The 25,246-nt window shown below is 41.7% G+C and overlaps 1 protein-coding gene across 1 annotated transcript in view; it reads right to left on the minus strand.

Annotated features, from left to right (window-relative positions):
• The window catches only part of wnt10a (Wnt family member 10A), an 80,201-nt gene that overhangs the window by 29,579 nt on the left and 25,376 nt on the right, over positions 1-25,246 (minus strand). The gene's annotated exons all lie outside the window — the stretch shown is intronic.

The raw sequence follows: 25,246 nt of genomic DNA on the forward strand, positions 1-25,246 counted from the left end.
TGCTGGCCACATGACCTTGGAGGTGTCTACAGACAATACCGGCTCTTCGGCTTAAAAATGGAAATGGCACCAACCCCCAGAATCGAACACGACTGGACTTAATGTCAAGGGAAAACCTTTACCTTATGTACAAGAGACCTCCCAGTCACCTTCTCCTAAACAGCATGCAGACTCAGGGACATGACTCCCTTTATTTAATCTATCGATCTGTATTGAGGCCTTCCTCATTTCCTCCTATCTTCTACCTTACAAAGCATTATTATCTTGTCTAGAGAGTTAGGTTTTTCCATGATGTAGGTAGACTATGAATTATACACATTTCATAACACACAATGAAAATGGCACACATTCATCAAGATTTCACCAGATGTGTCATCACATATTTTTGCTCATCAGAGTTTTATCTATGACAATGGTCTGCTTCTAGAAAATCTTTAAGACTCCCCTCATGATGAGCTATCTGAAAGAGGGTTAGAGGATGGGAACTCCTAGGCTCCCTGAAGTCTCACCCACTGAAAAGCTAGCCAGCTATAATTAGTTTCTGTTTTTGGCTTTGTTTATGCTCTACAAGATACACTGGAGTCACGCGAACTTCCACGAGAGAAGAAGCTGCAGGCAGAAATCACCAGGGCTCAGCGTTGTTTCAGTGAGCAGAGGGGAATTCCAGAAGAAAGTTTATCAATGAGGGAAGAAGACAAATCCCGCTCAAAACTCTCTTGCCAGGGAAGGTTTCGAGTTACAAGTATAAAACACATGCATGTATCCATCACAAAATATGATATGAATATGGGATAGAGTTGATGTATTTATGAAGTATGCAAGTGAATTGCAGATATAATATCTGATGAAAAGAAGCATTGTGCAAATGTACGAGAGAGTAAGAGAATGGGATAGCCTCCTAAAAATAGCCAACAAACTGATTGCAATCTGGTCTGGTCAATCAGGCCGACCATTTTCCTTATTTGCTAACCAGTATTTGGCTTTTGTCTGGCTAAGCATTAAGGCAAGATTGAAAATTTCAATTTGCACAGTTTATGTAATTAAAATGTACATTGAGCAACATGTGCTCTGTTTGGGGGGTTATTCCTAGGCACAGAAGACGCTAAGAGTGTTTGTTCCAAGTTCTTCGTTCAAATTGATCATCCCTGAAGAGTCAGAAAGGTTTCAAAGATTGTACAGTATAACCCTTTTGCTCCAAGGCAAATACTGTCATGGCTAACTTGCTGTTGTGGTTGCTTTGGTTGAAGTACTAATCTCATGAAATGCCAGCTTTGTAAGGCAGATGCAGTGAAATAAGCAGGGGCTTTTGTAGCCAGTCGACTGTATAGGTCTCCCTGTTTCTTTAATGGGTTAATAGGGCATTTCAACTTTTCAACTTCTTTTGACAGGTGCTTTCCTCACACAAACTGAAGAAACAACTCAGAGGTCACACCTGGGCTGTAGGCTGCTTCCACTAAGGCAGTCAATGTGAATCACCATGTTCCATTCACTCACATTTTACCAAGAGCCAAAACAATTTCACCACCTATTTCTAATTTCCTGAATTTTCCCAGTGCATATTCCATCATTTTCTCCAATAGGCTGGTGTTGTGAAATGTTTTTCTGGCAACGGCAACAACAATAGTAGTGATGTAATGCTTAAATGCTAGAACAGTAGTTTCAAACTTTGGTCCTCTGGGTGTTTTGGATTTCAATTCCCAAAAGTCCCAGCCAACCTGGATGACAATTAGGAACTCTGGGAGCTGAAGTGCAAAACATTTGAAGAACTAAAATATGGGAAACAATATGCTAAATTATAACACTATAAAATGGTAAAACATCCAGGCGTCTCCTGGGGAACTTCCTTGCAGATGGCCAATTCCCTCACACCAGAAGTGACTTGCAGTTTCTCAAGTCGCTCCTGACATGAAAAAAATAAACTGTAACATTAATTATTAAAGGGCGAGGGGACCCTTTTTCCAGTCATTTTGGCAACATGTTTTTTTCTCTTAAAGCCTTCAAACCAACACTTGCAATGGTTTTCAATATTTCATGGATAAGAAGGTTCTACACAGAGAGAATTGAAGCCCATTATAATCAAATTGGGAGGGATATTAATTTTTGACAGGGGAGAGGAATAACTTAACTATCAACTTGAGGGAATGGGAGAGCTCCGGATATGGCAAATCGAAAGCTTTTATTGATTTGCCTCTTTTCATTTGCTACTGTTGTAACTTTGATGGAGGAGGAACAACATGTAGAGGGTGTCAGAAATGTCTGGATTCCTTTTTTCAAGGGCTCCTTCAGGTGAGTGAATGTCCTCTCCTCTCCCCCCCCCCCCCCCAGCTATGTCACCTCTGTCTAAATTTACATAACAGTGCTGCAGAGGAAAGTCAACTACAATGTTGCTTGTAGTATACAGTGGAAGAACACATCAGCTATGAAAGCTATCCATCTGGAAGCAGCCCTGACAGCTTCTAGACCAGTGGTTCTCAACCTGTGGGTCCCCAGGTGTTTTGGCTGACAACTCCCAGAAATCCCAGCCATTTTACCAGCTGTTAGGATTTTTGGGAGTTGAAGGTCAAAACACCTGGGGACCCACAGGTTGAGAACCATTGTTCTAGACCAGGGGTCCCCAAATTTTTAAAGCAGAGGGCCAGTCCACAATCTTTCAGACTGTGGAGGGGCCAAATTATCATTTGGGGAAAAAAACCCGAACAAATTCCTATGCACACTGCACATGTCTTATTTGTAGTGCAAAACAACAACAACAATGAAATAACAATACTATATTTAAAAATGAAAACAACTGTAACCAACATAAACCTATCAGGATTTCAATGGGAAGTGTGGGCCTGCTTCTGGCCAATGAGATAGTCAAGTTAATTAGGATTGTTGTTGTTGTTGTTGTTGTTGTTGTTGTGTGCCTTCAAGTCATTTCAGACTTTGGGCGAGCCTATGTCTAAAATTATTTATTTATTCATCTACTACATTTATTTAATACATTTATATCCCACCCTTCTCACCCTGAAGGGGACTCAGAGCAGCTGTATGTACATAGAATATATTATTTTATTAGCATTGCACAATATTAGCATTATATATTACTATATTGAACTATACTACTATACTGTAATATTATATGTAATATATAATATATAATTAATATTATTATATGGTATTATTATTTGTATTATATTGTATAACATTATAATATTATTATCAGTATTATATGTAAATACAATATATTATATTATTAAAAATGATATAAAAATTATATTATAAAACTGAGGGTGGGGGCCAGGTAAATGACCTTGGAGGGCCGCATCCGGCCCCCGGGCCTTAGTTTGGGGACCCCTGTTCTAGACTGTGCTACTTTGAAAACAGTTAATGGTTCTCATTATTCAATACCCTCACCCAACCCTCCATGGGATGCCAGGAAGTAGCTTGAGCTTCCCTTTCCTCTTTCTGAGCCTCCCAGTTTTCCCCATGGCCTACTGCTTCATGTAAAGGGGATATTAATTTTTCTTCTGGTATGAAAGAATATTCAGTTAGGTCAGCTCTCAGCTACAGTCTGGAGCAGCCTTGGTACAGATTTCTCATCTGACCCCAAATTGTCATGCATTAAATACAGGAAAGACACCTATTAGAAGAAATAATCAAAATTCCAAACATCAGAGACTCACAGTTCAAAACAAGGGATATGCTGCATCCTTATCAGCTTTGTTTTTTAAGCAGCCTAATTCTGAAAATAGAACATGGTGCCATTCTATTGAGCTGGGACATTCTGGAAGAAGTGGTAGGCAATGTTCTAAAACACAAGCCTTGTGTTGCTGTACCATTGGCCAACTCAAATGCTTTCCAAATATTTTTATCATCTCTTTTTCACTCTCCTCACCATTTTTTAAAGACTATGGTTAGATTTTCTTTCTAATTTTTGGATTTATGGGGGCCATGCACAAGTATCCTCAAAGAAAGATGTCAACATTTAATTGTCTGTTCCGAAGTCTTTATGATCTGAATTTGCACTTGGTTCTTTTTTAACAGAATGATCTGGAGCAGTAGTTCTCAACCTGTGGGTCCCCAGGTGTTTTGGCCTACAACTCCCATAAATCCCAGTCAGTTTACCAGCTGTTAGGATTTCTGGGAGTTGAAGGCCAAAACATCTGGGGACCCACAGGTTGAGAACCACTGATCTGAAGGCACATGGGATGGTTCTCTGCTAGTTAAGCAGGTCTTGTCCAGTAGACCATGCAGGAAACACTGGTAAATATGTCTGGCTTGAGAGAAAACCATGTGGATTTATTTTATTCCATCAGTCTCCTGTAAGACCTCTCGAGGAGTCTTACAAGGAGACACACAATAAGGACATTGACTCCTCAAATACGAATTATGCCCCTATGATTTCTTTTCTTCGATCTCTAAATTTCTACCATTGCAGACAGTGAACTATCAAATTTTCACACTAACCCTTCTATTTTCTGTGTTCATATTTTCTTGATTACTTTTTGCTTGCTTCTTTTCTTTGTGTTGGGTGTCATCTTGGACTCCACAAGTCTCCAGTCACTAATGAGTAGCTAGACTAGGAAAACAGGATTAGAATGAGAGATTCCTTTCCCTATTCCTATGGATGCCTTCCTAGAAGGGACTTTCTGTCTCTACTCCTCTCTTCTTGTTTGCGACTATCTCCTCCCCCATTTGTTGATGTAGTAATGTGATCTATTTGAGGTATGAAGTAACTTCCTCCCTATTGACATCTTGTTTGGGCCTAGGCTCTGACCACGTGGTTGGCCTCCATTTTCCTTCTCTTCTGCCTTTTGTTTTCTCCTGTGAGGAAGCATCTTGCCATTCCCAGGCCAGATGTAGCTGCATGCATACATTCTTTGATATTTTACCTTTTGTCTTCCTTAGAATATGAGATTTATAAAGTTAGTTAGATCCAAGAACTTTCCTATCCAGAATGTATTTCTTTTATTTCAATAAATACTTTTGAATTTATATTTTAGGCTCTGCAATCCTGTGCCATCCCAAGCAACAGAAGCTTTTCCCAGCTCACCACACATAAGTTTCTGCTGGTTGGGAAGTGTGCTTCTAGCACTCTGTTATATTTTTGGTGGAATTGCCCCAAGAGGGATATTTTTTTAGTCAAACCACTCATAGATTCCCAACACTTTGAATGTTTAACCTGCATTTCTAAATATTCAACGGAAATGTTAAATTCTTGCTATGCTCCATTTTGTGGAGCAGAATTCATTTTTTTTGGGGGGGGGGCAACACCCTTGCTTTGTTTCCCTACAGCTAGAGCTTCTTCATCTTAAACTCCAAAATAAAAATATGGTTTTCATCCTGTTAGGGAAAGAGGCTAATAAACAATCTGAGCAGATGGATGATATTTAAGATGGCATTTTGAAGCAGCCTCACGACAGTACAGAAGGAGTGGTGATCAAAGTGGACATTAGCAGGAAAAACAGCAAAAGCATAAACAGAAAAGCATATCAAAGTAAATGTGGAGTCAGGGAAGTTAGGTATTCTGGCAATGAAGAAAAGATGAAAACAACTTCATGTTGAAACCACAGGGAAGCTAACTGAAGGGTGGTGATCTTTATTAGCTTCTTGGGAAATATTTATTGTGAGGCATTTGGATGTTTTAAAAAGTGTGCAACCCATTCTGCTATTATTACTGCTAGACAATGATACAGTAACAATTACATGATACTAAACACCTTTAAAAGGCTTAATCTCAGGGCCAAAATAAGTGTTGCATTGGGAGATCTGTGCTTAGAAAGTTGTTTGCTTTTACACCAATGGTAACCAGGAATTGAGGTGAACTATTTGTTTCAGGGCCACAGAATTGGAAAAGAAGTTTACATAGGGGTGAGAATCAAGTGGCCCTATTCATCTTGTTGGATTTAGACCTAGCAAAAGCACAGCCTGGCATAACACAAAGTGCTTCTTTTCTTGTTTTACATGATGATGATTAAGTAAACTAGGATTCTATGAGACAGTTGAGCCATAAACCTGAATACAAAGGAAGAACACAGAGGTGTTCATAGATGTTCTGAATTTACTCTTGATTGATTGATTGATTGTGTGTGTGTGTGTGTGTATATAACAATCATGATAAGTGTGCTTGCTTTCAAAGTTTATGCTTTAATTTCTCCTAAACTAGTAAGTTTAGGAGGAAGTATTTTTGAATAACTAGGGACCAGATTAAAAGTATTTTATGTAGTTTCTAAAACTAATAATATGTATGATCCATAGATCTTGATTTTCAGATATTCCAATTTAAAGTGAAAATATATGTATAAAATCTTTCAAAATGCTGTATCTCTGATTCTAACATTTTTGTGAAATTTGAACACAATTATATAGAGTTGAACACAATTATAGATTATAGCTTTATTATGAAGCTTAATTTGTTTTTTACTCTATTTAATTTTCTTTAATAGTTTTTGAAATATATTTTTAAAAAATACCCATAAGTAGTCACAGCACTAGTCCCTTGCTCTTCCCTCTTTCAGAGCTCTCTCTTACGCCTTCCTTTCTTGCTCCTCCCACTGGGGTATAAAATGAAAATAGCTGTGGGTCATTTCAAACACAGCTGTCTTACTGTGCAACTGTCTGCTAGGTCTTGAGTTGGTATTCTGAGATTTAAAGCCCTGTTAGTTGCTGTTAGTGCTTCCTTTCATCCACCTGACTCCAGAGAAGGCCTAAACATCTATCAAAGCAACTGAGTGTTTTTGAGTTCATGGCAACAAAGAAAATGCCAAATATTGAAGGCAGTAGGTTAAGAACCATTGCAACAGCTAGTACTGATGAAGACCCCAGAATGTGCATATGTGGATTGCAGATGAAAACTGTGGAAACTGAGGTGTCCACCACTGGTTTATCTAATCTAAGCCCTGGCAAAGAGTCTGTGTCATTGTTAGACCTTGGACTTTATATAAACAAGACTGTTTCTGATGAACAAGTGAAAGCTCAATTCATGCAAAATCCACAGACTCCATTGACAGGATATGCATTTTCTGTGGATAAGAAGAGGCATCTAAGTTCACAAACCCAAATGGTTCAACTGATTTCCCTGGTTAGCCCACTCATTTCATGTACAAGGTGCACTCTGTAAGTACTGTGTAGTGTTTGGAGGAGAAGTTGGGGTAAAGGTAGCCATCAGAAGCTTGGTGCATTGGTTGTGCGATGGAAAGATAACAAGTCTTCGATGGACACGAAAAAAAAAGAGTACCATCAAAACAACTTGTGCTTGGCTGAAAATTTCTTACTACTTCACCTTGGAAAATGTCTTGATGTAACCCATCATCATGCACTGGAAGCATATCTTGTCTGTGATAGACAGATTTTTCCCGAATGTGATATAAATAGTCCAAATAATGAGGCACTTGTAATTGACTATTCTTTTGTAATTATTGTTACTGTGTGCCTTCAAGCCATCTCCGACTTATGACAAAACTATGGTGAACCTATTTGGCTGAAAATGTGTGATCTGCCTGAGGTTATTATCACGCTGTCTGATACTGTGATGATAGAAGAACAAGATTACTCCGTGGGTTTCCATGGCCAAGCCAAGAATCAAGCCCTCGTCTTCAGTGCTCAAACCAGCACATCAGTCTGGCCAAAACATAACTGCTGGAAGGTACATTTTGGCTGTAACATAACACCTGATATGATGATAGGATGAGGCCTTATACTTAATCAGACTTATAGTCTTATCTAGCTCAATATTTTCCATTTGCACTCTGGAGTGATATATGTAGATTGGCCATTTCACTTTATAATCTAATGTAACTCCTAATGATCAATAGGATGTTGCGACTATATTTCTGTACTTGTTGACCTGTGTTATAGTCTTAATGAAATCTGTAAAGCTGATGGTTGATTATTTGTTCCTCCAGTATTAGCAACACTTGCTGGCAGTCACTCTCCAGTTCTTTCCTAGCCTTACTATATGCAGGGAAAGGAAGCTAAGAAGGCTGAAGATGTCAGTTGCTGCCATCCTAAGGAACTGGATCATGGGCATGGATCCAGAACTGGGAAGCAAAGGCGTTTAAGACCTCTCGGGTCTTAAGTACATGGCGGGATGCAGTAGGGGCCATTACCAAAGGTGATGGTTCGGCTGCAGTTCCAGTTTCCTTGCCTCATGTAATTAGGTTCAAAGAGATGTAGCAACTGAGGTCATCATTTTGGCCATTCCAATTCCACCAGGGGACACTTTCAACCTTTTTCCCCTATAGAAATAATGGCACATTATCACTTGGGACAAACTTCTGAACCAGCACAAAATTCTCTACAAGCACCAATCTTCTTGTGCTATTGTAACATAACCCATTTTTGATTGCTTATATTTGCAGATGCAATGATAATGTCATGGCTGGCAGAGATCCACAATGCAGGCATAACACCATATTTGGCTGGCACTGTGGAATTCATCCCTACCCAGTGGCTGTGATTCAAGTATAGGATCTTCCTGAAGGTGTCTTCCGCAGGATGCAGCGGCCCAACTGCCACCATCCTATTTCCCACAGAGCCTCACTTTATTACAAGTTGCCCCAGGAACTGTACCAACCACTAAGCAGCAATATGAACTGGAGCAGCCTGTTGGGAAGTAGTAGGCAACAGAAGACCTGGCAAGTCTGTTGATCAGGGAAGCACACAGGTAAGGGAAACTCCTGCTTCTTGCCTTAACATAAAACCAGATACATCTATTTCCTTGTCTATACACATAATTAAGGTGAAAATCTGTATGTTTGTATGTGGCTGGGATGCCTCCTTCCTAAGGTGCACAGTAAACAGCGAGGAATTGATCCGCAACTGAACATACTGGAGGGATTTGGGGGACTGACTCAACATGATGGAAGTTGTAATTCCCCTTGCATCAAGACACAGAACTGTGATCCGCACCGACAATGGATCACATTTGGCACACACAACCACCATGACCAACAGAACATACTGGAGGGATTTGGGGGGAATTGGCCTTGATATTTTGGAGTTGTGGGTACTGGGATTTATAGTTCACTTGCAATCACAGAGCACTCTGGACCCCACCAACAATGGACCTGGACCAAACTTGGCATACATACCCAATATGCACAATATGGAGGGGTTTGGGAAATATTGACCTTGATTTTGGGGAGTTGTTCACCTACAACCAGAGAAACTGTGAACCCCACCAATGTTGGACCTGGATCAAACTTGGCACACAGAACTACCATTACCAACTGAACATATTGGAGTGGTTTGGGCAGGGTACTGACCTTCATTTCTGGGAGTTGTAATTCACCTACATCCGGAGACACCATGACCCCCACTGACAATAGACTGGAAGCAAACTTGGCACAAAGAACCTCCATGACCAACCCTACCTACTGGAGGGGTTTGTGGGGACTGACCCATTATGGTGGGAGCTGTAGTTCACCCTGCAGCCAGAGACCCCACAGACCCCACCGATGATGCATCTAGAGAGCAAACTTGCCCAACATGACAAGCTTTAAACACTGATGGGAGTTTCAAGGGGTTAACCTGGAATGAGTTGTAGTTCACCCACAACTTTATGCATCTTGTAAATTGTTTTTTAAAATGACTTTTTCAAATAACCTGGGTAATTCCGGGTACCCAAGCTAGTTGTTAAATACAGTACAATCCGCATAACCACTAAGTATACATTCCTTGACTTACTGTGGAAACATGAAACCATACATCAGGGGTCCTCAAACTTTTTAAGTGGAGGCCAGTTCATGGTCCCTCAGATTTTTGAGGGGCCGAATTATTATTTGAAAAAAAAACCCACGAATTCCTATGCACACTGGACATATCTAAGTTGTAGTGCAAGCTCCCCCCAACAATTACTTATTTGTTTATTTGTTACATTTATACCCCACCCTCTCTCACCCCGAAGAGGACTCAGAGTGGCTTACAACGTGTATGTACAGACAATATATTATATTATTAGCATAGTACACTATTAGCATTATATATTACTATATTGCACTATACTACTATACCGTAATATTATTAGTAATATTACATTTAATATATAATATATAATTAATATTATTATATTATACAAAATTATTATATTGTATTATTATTATTATTAGCTGCCCTGAGTCCCCTATTGGGTGAGAAGGGCAGGGGTAGAAATACTTTAATAAATAAATAAGTATCATATTGTATTACATTATAATATTATTATCAAGATTATATATATACACAATATATTATATTATTACCATAGCACAATAGTAGTAAATGAAAGAAGAATACAATATTTAAAAATAAAAACAGTTTTAACCAACATACTGTAAACCTTTCAGGATTTCAATGGGAAGTGTGGTCCTGCTTCTGGCCAATGAGATAGTCAAGTTTTACTTTTTTGTTTACTTTTTTTTACTTTTTTAGATTATTGTTGTTCAAGTCATTTCAGACTTTGGGCGAGCCTAAGTCTTAAACTGAGGGCGGGGGCCAGGTAAATGACCTTGGAGGGCCGATCCGGCCCCCGGGCCTTAGTTTGGGGACCCCTGTCATACATAATATTGAATCCAATTGAAATAAATGACTTCTGGCATGACATCAAACTGGAGGACTTAGAAAATGCCTAGAGAGCATTTTCTAAGTCCTCCAGTTTGGGGCATAAATAAAACTGTAGGTAGCAGTCCCAATAATATTGGCAATCACAATAACACTGTGGGGACCATAAGGCCCACAAATGTAGGAGAGAGAAAACTACACACACCTATTGTGGCAGAAATCTTGTATAATGGATGCAACTGCATGACAGCATTTTGAGGAATGCAAAAGTTAAAATCTCTCTATTCATCTGCAACTGACAGTTATTGTCCATCCTTGGACATCTGTCTAACAATATGTACTCCTTCGGGTACCTCAACTAGCCACAACGTGTCCTAGCCTAGTGCTTCTCATTGAACCGAAGGCTTCCTTTCTGGCCATGTCGAACAAGGGGTGACTTCCCTTGTGGGTTAGAAGGAGGGCCTGCCTTGTCCCCTGCGTGCTGCTGTTTTCACCGTTCCCCTTTTCTACTCCTCCCAGTGCTGTGCAGCAGGAGCAGCCAGCCAGTTGGAACTTGTCTCCCATTCCCTCTCCTCTGGCCCTCCTCCCTCTTTCCCTAATTAAACTGCAGGTGAACCCGCCAGGGACTGGCAACACGCCAGACCTTCAGCTCTTGCCTACAGATCACAACTTGCCTCCCTCCATCTTCCAAAGCAGCGTTGCCCCCTCTTCCCCATATAATTTTGCCCCTTGCAGGGTGCTAACATTGTGGAGTCAGAGACAACAGCCTCCTCTCAGCAGATCTGCCACCCAAAGAACCTTGTCTATTAGATATCCCTTATACCAGGCATGGGCAAACTTGTGCCCTCCAGGTGTTTTGGACTTCAACTCCTACTATTCCTAACAGCCTCAGGCCCCTTCCTTTTCCCCCTCAGCCGCTTAAGCGGCTGAGGGGGAAAAGGAAGGGGCCTGAGGCTGTTAGGAATAGTAGGAGTTGAAGTCCAAAACACCTGGAGGGCATAAGTTTGCCCATGCCTGCCTTATATAGTATTTACTTAACATGATAAGGTGAATTTCTCTGTATCACAAAGACTGAGATATAGCTCACCTCCCACCCTTTCCTTGTACAGATCATGATAGAGATACTGAGAAACCGTAACTCTCAGAAGAAACTGAGTAAATAAATAAATACGCCAGCCTGCCTAACCATGACAAGCAAGTTCTAATTCAATAATGAGCTTTGTATGGAAACATTTCCAAAAGCTCAGCCTGTCTCTAACCTGACACCATTGACCGTAATAATAGAAAGTGTATTTCGTTGGACGTATACCCAGTATTTGGAACTATCCAAGAGTTGAAGGACTTCAGGGCAGCCCACATAAACTGATCCTGCATTAATTTATTGTCAAAGGCTTTCATGGCTGGAATCACTGGGTTGCTGCGAGTCTTTCAGGCTGTATGGCCATGTTCCAGAAGCTTCTGGAACATGGCTATGCAGCCCGAAAGAATCACAGCGACCCAGTGATTCTGTATTATCTACAAACAGAACATTTTTCAGACAACTTGGGCATAAATTTTCCAAACTACCAGTATACTTAAAATAATATGCTAATACCAACTGTTACCAGAAATGACAAAGACCAACAAATAGATAACGAGTTTTTCCACTGTTTTCCTTTTCGATCTTTATTTTCTCTTTTGTATCTATTATCTAGCCAGTTCCCCTCACTCCCTCTGTCTCAAATAAACATAAACTCTCTTTCCTTTTCCAACAAAAATGAACAAAGTGTTCCTAATCAAGGCTTTTAGAGATGCTGAGGTGACACATATCTTCTTCAACTTGCTGCTGTTTGGATACTTTCTACTATAATTCTCATCATTGACCATTGGCTACACTGGGGCTGGTGTCTTCTTTGTGTTTTATGCCAATGTAAGTTCCCTATAGAGCAGGTGCCCAGCAAACAGAGACCTTGACCTATATTTTAAAATACTAATTGCCATGTTCTAGGAATTCTGAAGGAGCCTATATTTATAGACAAGTAATTAATGGATTTTGAGGAGATTCAAAACTGATTATATTAAGGATAAGGCCTCCGCTTGCTGGACACCTGCTCTGTAGAGAAACTCTTTAAGCAAGCTCAGGCAAAAGCTGCCAAAACCCAAACTCTTTGGAGAGGGGTTGACTGTGGTCAAAATTGAAATGTCATATCCAGCTGCAGGTATTAAAACAGGAACCAAGAAATAATAACTAGAAAGAAATAAACCAAAAAAAATTTGATGGGACAAGATTGATCCAGTTATTGAAAACCGCCTAAGCACTATTTTACTGTTTCACTATAACTTTTTTTAAAAAGAGAGAGAGCAAGAGAAAGGAAGAGAAAATAAGAATATATTTTTATTCCAATATGCCGCAAAACTACAAAATAAAAACTAAACTAGGGTGGGAATAAAATGTTGCGACTGGTAGTGACAGCTGCCTCATAGTCTGGGATAACTGCAGTATTGTTTAGCTATTTTAGCAAACCCAGGAACTACAGCAACATTTGCCATAATCTCCAAACTTATCCGCCCCATCTGAAGGAGAATCTTAAGGAACTTTAATCATTGTAACAAGCTCCCCTGAGGCTAAAAGGGAAACAAACACAGTAGAGTCTCACTTATCCAACACTCGCTTAACCAACGTTCTGGATTATCCAACACATTTTTTGTAGTCAATGTTTTCAATACATCGTGATATTTTGGTGCTAAATTCATAAATACAGTAATTACGACATAGCAATACTGCATATTGAACTACTTTCTTCTGTCAAATTCGTTGTATAACATGATGTTTTGGTGCTTAATTTGTAAAATCATAACCTAATTTGATGTTTAATAGGCTTTTCCTTAATCCCTCATTATTATCCAACATATTCGCTTATCCAACAATCTGCTGACCCGTTTATGTTGGATAAGTGAGACTCTACTGTAATTGAATATGGAAAGATGCATAATGTGTACAGGGAGAAGCAGAATGAAATGGATTACAGTATGTGCTAATTTTTAAATTTAAATATTCAAGAATTTACACAGGGCCCTTGGTACCCATTAAGGATTGGTTCCATGACTCTCCATGGATATGAAAATCCACTGATGCTAAAGTCCCAATATGCACAATGTCATAGTAAAATAGTGCTCCTTAAAATCAAAGTTTTCTTATTGGAACTTTTTTTTTGGGTATATTTCCTAGCTATGGATGGTTGAACCCATGGATGCAGAGGGCTGACTGTATTCTTTTGCTAGTCCACCTAAGCCTGTGTCAAACCGTTATCCTGCTATGGAGCTTCACAGCAACATGTTGTGGAAGGTATCAATAGATCTAAATTAGGAAAAGGGAAGGAGAACATTACTTTTTGTACTATAAATGCTTTAAATATCTTATTCAAAGAACATAGCATTATGGTAAGATCCTCAGGTTGCCAAAGCACAACAAATTGTGACTATGTATGGAGGATCTGGTTCCATTTCTTTGGGAGCACACAGCCTCCAAGCTGACTACAAGTTTTGAGGCAAGGCACACCTAGATACTATCAACTTTTTCCCCATCTACAACATGGTTTTGTATTTACCTTTTCCACGTTTTCCATTTAATTATATCCAAATAATATCCATCTAATTTATATTCTCCCCAGCAGAGAGCCAGAACTGGAGAAGACTGGTCTCCTGTAACCAACTCCCAAGTCCTGAAAGATGGTTGGGTTTCCCCACACCCCTCTTGTTTGGAAGAGGAAATGATGAGGCGTAAAAGATCAGGGACTAGTGGAGGGAGGGAAGAAAGGAGTCATCTACAAATTATTTAAAATGAGAAGCACGCATGGTTGAACTGATGGAAGCAGATGTGGGAAAAGGCATGAAAGATTCAAGGGATCTGTCATTTTAAGTTACCAAGAACCAACCTGGTAAGCATGATAAATTCCCAAGTGAGACAAAACCAAGATGTGGATCACCCCATGCTTGGAAATAGCATTAGAGCAAGCGACAAGGGCGCATCATTCTGCACACAAATATCTCTGCCATGATTCAGGCACTGTAGGGGGTAACCAATGGACTCTGTTCTGCTTTTTGAAATATATAAAATTTGTAAGGAGGTATTGAAACTTTGGTTCAGGAAAACACTACAGAAGAGGTCAAGGCTTCATCAGTTTCTGTGATCCCAGTTTAAAGTAAAAATGGTCTAGGAAGCATTCTAGAATAGTGATATTCGAAGCACGCGGACTGATGTTGGTCTGCAAGCTGTTGGCTGTCAGTCCATTGGGAAACTCCAGGGAAGAAATAAAGAGTTTGAGTCAACAAAAAGACAGCATAATACTAGTCCCAGGTAAAGGGGGGGCATGCCAGTCCCCTTAATCAGATATCTTCAGAAGAAGTGCTCTAGAAAACTATGATGTTGGACAGTTGGTGGATGAGCAAAACAGATTACAGTAGAGTCTCGCTTATCCAACCTTCGCTTATCCAACGTTTTGGATTATCCAACAGTCTGCTTCCCACCCAGATCCACAGCTGTTTCTCTAGGCAGGAAGGACTGATCTTTTTACAGATTTAACTTCTGACAATGTTGTTACTGTTAAGTTCATTTTATGCAATTCTATCTGTATTTGTAGTTAATTTTTTAGTAGCCAATGTTTTTTTATAGTCAATGTTTTCAATACATTGTGATGTTCTGGTGCTACATTTGTAAATACAGTAATTACTACATAATGTTACAGCGTATTGAACTGCTTATTCTGTCAATTTGTTGTAAGACATGATGGTTTGGTGCTTAATTTGTAAAATCATAACGCAATTTGATGTTTAATAGGCTTTTCCTTAATCCCTCCTTATTATCCCACATTTTTGCTTATTCAACGTTCTGCCGACCCGTTTATGTTGGATAAGTGAGACTCTACTGTACTTCAGTTTGGTTTAAAAACAGAAAAGGATGGGCACATTTAACCATACAGATTGTAGTTTTCACAATCCTGGGCACATTTATTTGGAAATTAACATTAAAGTGTCCCATGGGCCACACTCACAGGATTGTGCAGTCAAATAGACTTGCAGGCATTCTCTCTCCCAGGAATAATCTGGGAGTTTAAAAGGGATCTGAAACATAAAAAGCATTTGAATCCTCACCAAATGAGGGTTCCCAGGATACTTTGGGATAAATCATGACACTGGTCAAACAGACATCAGAATAATAAAAAAGTCTCTGTTTTGTTAGGTTTTCTTTCAAATGTGTGCAATCAGACAAAGATATAGATAAATGTAGGATCTAATTCTTGGTGTCCTAAACCAGCAGTCAAGGCCCCATTCTTATCCCAGGTGCTTTTGGTGTGTGTCTTTCATGGTAAAAGAAATCCAGTACCATATAGGTGTCAACACCACCCAAGTCCTCAAACCGAACTAGATCAAATGCCTTCTGTCCAAGACAGTGGTTCTCAACCTGTGGGTCCCCAGATGTTTTGGCCTTCAACTCCCAGAACTCCTAACAGCTGGTAAACTGGTTGGGATTTCTGGGAGCTGTAGGCCAAAGCATCTGGGGACCCACAGGTTAAGAACCACTGATCTAAGAGAAGGGAAGGAATTTACAGTTAAATATTACATTTCCTCTTACTTTTGTATGCACCTGGAATTGCTATAAAAAGCACACTAAGTATTGGTTTTTTAAAAGTCTGCCTTATGTAAATTACAAAGAAAAATAGTTCTTGATTAGCAGCACAAATCTAATGGAATAACAGATCAGTCAACACTTAAGGTTTGTTTTTAATGCTGCCTGAAATATGTACAGTATTCACAATACTACAGCAGACACAAAGATGATGTCTGTAACCTTTTTGCAGAGAATCTGGAAAAGGACCTCTGCTAAGTGAAAAACGCTATACGAAATCGTGAATTCAGGACCCAATGTCTTTAGAAGCAGAAAAAGCAAGCAGTGTTACAGGTGTGTGTCCCCTGCTGCCCCTAAATATCAAAGAAAGCAGCTTTAAGGGTTTGTTACAGCATAGCCATTTGCAGAAAACATCTTTGTGGAAATACAGAAACTGAGTGCCAGCTCTCCCTACTGAGATCTAAGGAAAGAGTCTGCAAGAAGACAACTGGGTGCTACATGTTTTGGTGAGCATTTTTGAGACTAAATCAATAGGCAACAGAAATAAGAAGAAGCTCGACAGAGCTGCAGAAATAAAAGATTAAAGTTCTTTTGTTGTTATTTTCACAATTGGAGAGACAGACAAACAATTCTTTTCAAACTTATCAGGCTCTGAACCATCCCCTATGGCAATGCTTTCCACCAACTTGTGAAAGCTAGTGTGTGTGCCTTATTTCTTAGAATTAGTTATGAAATGTTTCCTTAGGGTTTTCCATTTGATAAGCATCTGAAGTTCCTGTCTTTCCACATCTATCCTCAACACAATGTCTTGAGGCCAGAAGGAGAGCTATGACATCATACACTTCTAGGCTTGTGTATTGTATCTCATCCTTTCTATGTAGTGATCAGTTGAAGTTAGGAAGAAACTCTCCCTTGTTCTCACTAGGAAAACAAAATTCTAATGAACCACAAAACATACTCTAGTTCACCAAGGGTCTTCTGGTTGTTTTGATTCTTGCAGAGCCTGTAGGACCCTATCTAGGCCAGTAGATACTTCTTAAGCCATGCTTCTTAATCAGAACAATTTAAGACAACATGGATTAGTTTGAATTTATTTTCTGTGTCAAGGGATTTCTTCTGAGTATACACTTGGGGTTTTAAAGTAAAAAACCAAAGACTGGAAGTACAAAGATACAAGTAAATGGGTTACTTGGGGAGGAATGTGTACTTGTTATGATTGAGCCTCGTGGCTCTGTTTCTGACAGGCGTGGGCGTAAGACTCCTCGAGAGTCGGATACTCTCGAGGAGCGAGAGAGAAAAAGACTGCGAGACATATTTGCAGCACCATCTGACGAAGAGTCTTTCGAAGGGTTCACGGAAAGAATGGAGGAGGGGCTGGTTAGCTCAGAGGAGGATGAGATGGATTGGACTCGGGTAAGGGAGGAATTGGGGGCCACTGGCCATGATGGGGCAGAAGATGAATGGGGACCTTCAGGATTAGACCCATGGCTTAGCTGGAGGGATGGGACGGGATCCACAGCTGGAGATGCTGTTGGGCGTAGTCAGAGGTGTTCCAGCTCTGACGAGGAAAGTGATGAGGAAACGCCCGGGTTAAGGAGGACAGCTGACAGTGATGAAGATTTGTAACTGGCATAAAATGGGGCTTGGGAGCAATTGCAAATTGCGTCGGGCAAGGTAATCTGGGCAAACGCTTGGGATTCGTGTGTGTGTGTGGGACGCTTCCCTGAAGACTTGTGTACTTTCCTGTGCTGAGACGTAAGTTGATTGGAATCCAGGGTCAGACGGCGGGAGGGATTGTGTGGGCATTTGTTTGTGCAAACCTGTGCTTACTCTTATTAGCTTGACCTTCCGTCGTCTTCTTGACGGACGCCATCTCCTGCTTTGAGAACTCGGACTGAACTGACCACGGCTTGTCTTCCCCCCTTCTTGGACTTGGAAAAACTACAAACGTCTGCTTCTGGCTTTGATCTACGGAACGGAACTGGTCTACTCTACTGCTAAAATCCCTGGCTGAATCGTTCGTGTTGGAATCCTGTCTGCTGTGTGTGTGTGTGGGAGCGACGCAAGTTACTCTAAACACAGTGTTGGCAGCAGAGAGGAATCTGCTGCCAATTAGTTGCATTCTTTATCTTTTGTTCCTTGGCTTTCGTTTTGTTTATACCCAGGCTGAAGAAAGCAGTTTGTTTTTACCCGGATTAAACTCCGGTTTAATCCGGTTTATCTTTTGAACATTTACTTTTGCCCCTTTTTGCTCCTAAAGGCAAAAATTGCCTGGCCCTTGTGTTTTACGGGCATTTTTGAGTTCTGTAATCTAATAAACTCTGTTACTTTGAATCTTGTGGCGTTCTGTCCTTGACAGATTGCCCGACGCCATAAAAGGTTTATTGCAGCAATAAACCCGTCAGGAAGACGATGGATGAGTTAAGAGCCAAATTAGACCAATTGCAAACGGCTGTTACCGCTAGCCAAACAGCTCATGCCGTGAAAGGACATGTTTTGACTCCTGAACGCTTTGACGGAACCAGGTGCAAGTTGCCAACCTTTTTGGCACAAGTGGAGCTTTATTTTTCTCAGCTCAGTGCTCATGCTTTTCCCACAGACACTAGCAAGGTGGCCTTTATTTTGAGTTTGTTGACCGGTCCCGCAGGACAATGGGCCACTAATTTAATTTTGGGAAATGACCCAGTCAAGGACAATTTGAATAATTTCAAGAAGTTGTTAACTGATACTTTTGGGGATCCTCTCCGCACGGAGAACGCTGGGTGGGCTCTGTATCGGTTGAAACAGGGAAAGGGGACTGTTTTGGATTACTTGAATAAGTTTAACCTGTATCGCCACCAGCTGGATTGGGGGGAAAATGCATTCATGCTTTTATTTACTGCCGGGTTAAATGATATGCTCCAGGATGAACTAGCACGCTTGGAGCCGGCTGAAAGCTGGGACGCCTTAGTAGCTAAGGTGCTGCGTTTAGACGCAAGGTTCGAGGCTCGTAAACATTCAAAAGCAATGTGTGCGCCACCCATGCATGGAACCAGGGCACCTGAGGTGATGGGGGAAGAGCCCATGGAGCTTGGGGTATTTAAAAAGCTGTCTACAGAGGAAAAGAGCCGTAGGAGGCAGCTGGGCTTGTGTTTGTACTGTGGGAATGCTGGGCATTTTGCCAAAAGTTGTAATGTGAAACCTTCCCAGCTTTCGGGAAAAGGCCAGCCCTAGTGCGACGTGAGTCCAACGCACTAGGGCTCCTCAAGCAGTCAACTGAGGGGAGGAAGCATGTTTTCGTACCCATTACATTATCTGTTGGGGGAAGGGAACTTGTTTCTACTCTGGCACTGCTGGACTCAGGGGCCACGGTCTCTTATGTAGATATTGAGTTTGCTAAGAAGCATGGCATTCCTAAGGTGCGCAAAGCATGCGACGTGTGGGTGGAAGGAGCAGATGGGAGACTGCTGGAGACTGGGGTGGTTAACCAGGAAACCTCAGCAGTAACGTGGGAGGTGCAGGGAGTAACGGGAACGTTTGTGTGGGATATTACGAGCTTGCCTAGATATGATGTGATCCTGGGGATGGATTGGCTAGCTGTAGTAAACCCACAAGTAGATTGGGCAACACGTAAAGTGATTTTAAAGAGGCAGGATTGTTGCACTCTAAATGTTACTCATTCTGATATGGAGGGAGTGCCTGCCGAGTATGGGGAGTTCTCTGATGTATTTTGTAAAAAAGAAGCGGACAAATTACCACCGCACAGGCCTTATGATTGCGCCATCAAGTTGGCAGAAGGTGCGAAACTGCCAGCAGGGAGGCTGTATGCCTTGACTGTACCGGAAAGGCAAGCTTTGCGGGAGTTTCTAGATGAAAATTTAGCCAAGGGGTTTATTCGCCCATCTAGTTCTCCAACTGCGGCACCAGTATTCTTTGTAGCCAAAAAGACTGGGGAACTTAGGCTGGTCTGCGACTATCGGATCCTAAACAAATACACCATTCGGGATAGGTACCCGCTCCCTTTAATCTCGGAACTGTTATCAAGGGTGCAAGGGGCTAAGGTCTTTACCAAGCTTGACCTGCGGGGGGCCTATAACTTAATCCGTATACGGGAAGGGGATGAATGGAAGACGGCATTTAACACGTGTTTCGGATGCCACGAGTTCCGAGTCATGCCTTTTGGGCTTTGTAATGCTCCTGCGGTCTTCCAGAGGTTCATGAACGATGTGTTCAGGGACCTAATTGACCAATTTTTAGTGATTTATTTGGATGATATCTTGATTTTTTCTAAGGACGAGAAAGAACATCGTCAACATGTCAAGCAGGTTCTGCACCGACTGCGGGCTAATGGGCTTTTCGCCAAGGCTTCCAAGTGCGTCTTTCATGTGCCTGAAGTGGAGTTCCTAGGTCATGTAGTGTCAGGTAGGGAACTTAAAATGGACCCACATAAGGTTGACGCCGTCAACTCATGGCAGGAGCTGAAGACTAAGAAGGATGTACAAAGGTTCTTAGGTTTCGCTAATTACTACCGGGAGTTTATTCCGAATTTTGCAAAGCTCACGGTACCTTTGACGCAGCTTCTGCGCAAGAAACAGCCATTTGTGTGGGGGCGGGAAGCTCACGAGGCGTTTCTACAACTTAAGTCTAGTTTTCAATCGGACAACATACTAACCCATCCTGATGTTGACAAACCGTTCGTGGTAGAAGCGGACGCTTCTAGCTACGCGTTGGGGGCTGTATTGTCTCAGAAGGATTCCTCAGGGACCTTGCGTCCCTGTGGATTTTACTCGCGGCAACTAACACCCTTCGAGCAGAACTATACCATATGGGAGAAGGAGTTGTTGGCGATTAAGGTGGCGTTTGAGGTGTGGCGGCACTGGCTTGAAGGGGCACGGCATCAGATCGTGGTCAGGTCTGATCATAAGAACTTAGAGCACTTGCAAACAGCAAAGAAGTTAAACCAGCGTCAAATCCGCTGGGCTTTGTTTTTCTCCAGGTTTAACTTCAAGGTGCAGTTCGTGGAGGGGAAGGCAAACTTGCGGGCCGATGCTTTATCCCGCAAGCCAGAATTTAAGACCAATGAGCAGGTAGTATGTCAGACCATCTTGCCTACTGCCTCGCTGTGTGTTGTAGATAATGAGCTCGGGTTACATGACCAGATCCTTGAGGCTCAGAAAGATGATGTGTGGACTCAGGAGCAACTGATGTTGCTCTCAGCAGGTAACCGTACCATACTGCCACATCTCCAAGATCAAGACGGGGTATTGGTGCGTAGGGGGCAGGTTTACGTACCAGTGGGGGCCCTCAGGTTGGAGGTGATTAGAGCCCACCATGACGAACCCATGGCTGGGCACTTTGGCAGGTTCAAGACCGTACAGCTTATCACCAGGAGCTACTGGTGGCCAAAGATGCGGCAAGACATTCTGCGCTTTTGTGACAGCTGCGCCGTTTGCCAGCAGAGTAAGACGCCTGTTGGGCGCCCTAGAGGGTTGTTGTCGTCTTTACCTGTTCCGGAGAGGCCATGGCAAATCATTTCCATGGATTTCATTTCAGATTTGCCTAAGTCTGGGGGTTATACTTGTATTTGGGTGGTGGTGGATTTATTTAGTAAACTGGCTCATTTTATTCCTTGTTCAACCATTCCGGCGGCCCCTACGTTGGCCTTACTATTTACAAAGCACATCTATCGCTTGCACGGAGCACCCGAGGTGATTATTTCCGATAGGGCTCCGCAATTTGTGTCACGCTTTTGGAAACATTTCCATGAGTGCTTGGGGACTAAGTTAAACGTGTCGTCCGCCTTCCATCCGCAAACGGATGGACAGTCGGAACGGGTTAATGGGCTCTTAGAGCAGTATTTGCGTTGTTTTTGTTTAGATCAACCCACGGCTTGGGTGAAGTGGTTACCGGTGGCGGAATTTGCTTACAACAATGCGGTGCACACGTCTAGTCAGCATACGCCGTTTGAGCTTACTTATGGCTTTCACCCACGGGGAGGTGTGACGCCGTCGACCAATGTGGTCTCTTCGGACCCTGTGTACCGCTCTACGGAAATGGCTGCATTGCATGATGTTGCCCGTCGCTTACTGTTGGAAGCTAAGGCAACGCAGAAGACTCAGGCTGACCGCCACAGGCAGGCAGGGGAGGAGTTGGAAGAAGGGGATTTGGTGTGGTTATCTTCCAAACATATTAAACAGGCTGGGGGAAAGTTTGCGCCTCGGTATTTGGGTCCCTTTCCTATCGTTAAAAAGATTTCTTCTGTTGCGTTTCGTTTGCGTTTACCGTCTAGTTTAAAGGTCCATCCAGTCTTTCATCGTTCGCTGTTGAAACTTGATACCTCTAGTCGTCGTGGTGCTATAGCGGAGGGTATCACTGCCACTTCTCCGCCGTCGGAGGAGGAGGCCTTTGTGAGAGGGGATAGTGTTATGATTGAGCCTCGTGGCTCTGTTTCTGACAGGCGTGGGCGTAAGACTCCTCGAGAGTCGGATACTCTCGAGGAGCGAGAGAGAAAAAGACTGCGAGACATATTTGCAGCACCATCTGACGAAGAGTCTTTCGAAGGGTTCACGGAAAGAATGGAGGAGGGGCTGGTTAGCTCAGAGGAGGATGAGATGGATTGGACTCGGGTAAGGGAGGAATTGGGGGCCACTGGCCATGATGGGGCAGAAGATGAATGGGGACCTTCAGGATTAGACCCATGGCTTAGCTGGAGGGATGGGACGGGATCCACAGCTGGAGATGCTGTTGGGCGTAGTCAGAGGTGTTCCAGCTCTGACGAGGAAAGTGATGAGGAAACGCCCGGGTTAAGGAGGACAGCTGACAGTGATGAAGATTTGTAACTGGCATAAAATGGGGCTTGGGAGCAATTGCAAATTGCGTCGGGCAAGGTAATCTGGGCAAACGCTTGGGATTCGTGTGTGTGTGTGGGACGCTTCCCTGAAGACTTGTGTACTTTCCTGTGCTGAGACGTAAGTTGATTGGAATCCAGGGTCAGACGGCGGGAGGGATTGTGTGGGCATTTGTTTGTGCAAACCTGTGCTTACTCTTATTAGCTTGACCTTCCGTCGTCTTCTTGACGGACGCCATCTCCTGCTTTGAGAACTCGGACTGAACTGACCACGGCTTGTCTTCCCCCCTTCTTGGACTTGGAAAAACTACAAACGTCTGCTTCTGGCTTTGATCTACGGAACGGAACTGGTCTACTCTACTGCTAAAATCCCTGGCTGAATCGTTCGTGTTGGAATCCTGTCTGCTGTGTGTGTGTGTGGGAGCGACGCAAGTTACTCTAAACACAGTGTTGGCAGCAGAGAGGAATCTGCTGCCAATTAGTTGCATTCTTTATCTTTTGTTCCTTGGCTTTCGTTTTGTTTATACCCAGGCTGAAGAAAGCAGTTTGTTTTTACCCGGATTAAACTCCGGTTTAATCCGGTTTATCTTTTGAACATTTACTTTTGCCCCTTTTTGCTCCTAAAGGCAAAAATTGCCTGGCCCTTGTGTTTTACGGGCATTTTTGAGTTCTGTAATCTAATAAACTCTGTTACTTTGAATCTTGTGGCGTTCTGTCCTTGACAGTACTGGAGTTACATTTCAAAAGCAGTGCAAAATGTGTCATGATATTCCTTTGTGCAAGAGGTGTGCAATGAATAAGAGTCTCTAGTTGCTTTTAAAATTACTTTTCATGTGAACTTGGCAGCAATTTTGGGGAGAATTTTCAACTTTTCTATCATTATCTTAACAATTCTTATTTTTATTTTTAAGTGAAGAAAAGTAGCATGTTATACAAAGAGTTATACAGAAAGCTATTTCGTTAACACTGTAATGAGTAAAGAAAACAAATGACATATAAGAAATCACTGGGACAAATAACAGAAATAAATTATCTATGAAAATAAACATTTTATGTTATTTATTTATTTTTATCTCACCTTTCTCCTTATATAGGGGCTATAATGCTCTTAGCTCTGTTTAAAGCAGTGTCGCGTGACAATTCCAATGACAATAGGGTGATGAATCTGCTCTGGGGTTTGGTCTGAATTTTAAAGGAACTGTCCACGATACTTAACATATTATGGAGCTGAGGTCTGGAACCTTGAATATTTCTTCTACCTCAGACTAGGGCCCCTTCCATACAGCTGAATAAAATCCCACATTATCTGTTTTGAACTGGAATATACGATAGTGTAGACTCAGATAACCCAGTTCAAAGCAGATATTGTGGGATTTTCTGCCTTGATATTCTGTGTTATATCGCTGTGTGGAAAGGCCTTAAGGCAAAGCTTGGATTCCTCATTCTCCACTATTAAAAGCACATTCTTTAAAACACAGTATTCTAGTTTTTAAAAAACAGAAGCCCACATAAAAGTAAAATCAACCCAGCCTTCAATGGGATCAACTGCTATGGAATAGGATTTCCCCATCTTTTACTATGCAGTTTCAATTCAAGTATGTTTTTAACTGGTTGCTAATTTAAACATATTATTATCACATCATTTGCTGTTAATAGAGACTTGTTATTTTTCCACATGGATGTGTTGCTGTTATCAGTTGCTTTGGCCATCGTGTTATAAAAATGGGACAGTAGACCTTCTTTTGTGGGGATTAGGGGTGAAAAGCCACTGCAAAAGTGGAAAAACTGCAAATAGAAACACTTTTTTAACACATGGGAGAACATGTTTTAGGACTCTCTTTAGGACTCTCTAGGTCAGTGATTCTCAAGCTATGGGTCCCCAGGTGTTTTGGCCTACAAATCCCAGAAATCCCAGTCAGTTTACCAGCTGTTAGAATCTCTGGGAGTTGAAGGCCAAAACATCTGAGGACCCACAGATTGAGATCCACTGGTCTTGGTCCTCCAGTGTGACTGTATGGTCAATTTCTAGCAGAGGTTGATTATAGTCCTGCTGGAAAGCCTAGAGATTACTAGAGAAACCATCTTAATTAAATTTGTGAATAATCAAATCAACAAATAATCAAATCTGCAAAAGTTAAACCAGCAAATCAGACTAACTGTAATTGTTGTAAATAAAGAATTAAATGAACTCAGCAGACCTGCTCTCTAGCTCAGGTGATTAATACTTTGAAAAACAGGATAAGGTTCACACAAATATCCCAACACCAACATTTAAAAAATATTTGATTTTATTA

This window comes from Anolis carolinensis, chromosome 1, assembly GCF_035594765.1.
Source record: "Anolis carolinensis isolate JA03-04 chromosome 1, rAnoCar3.1.pri, whole genome shotgun sequence".
NCBI lineage: Eukaryota > Metazoa > Chordata > Lepidosauria > Squamata > Dactyloidae > Anolis > Anolis carolinensis.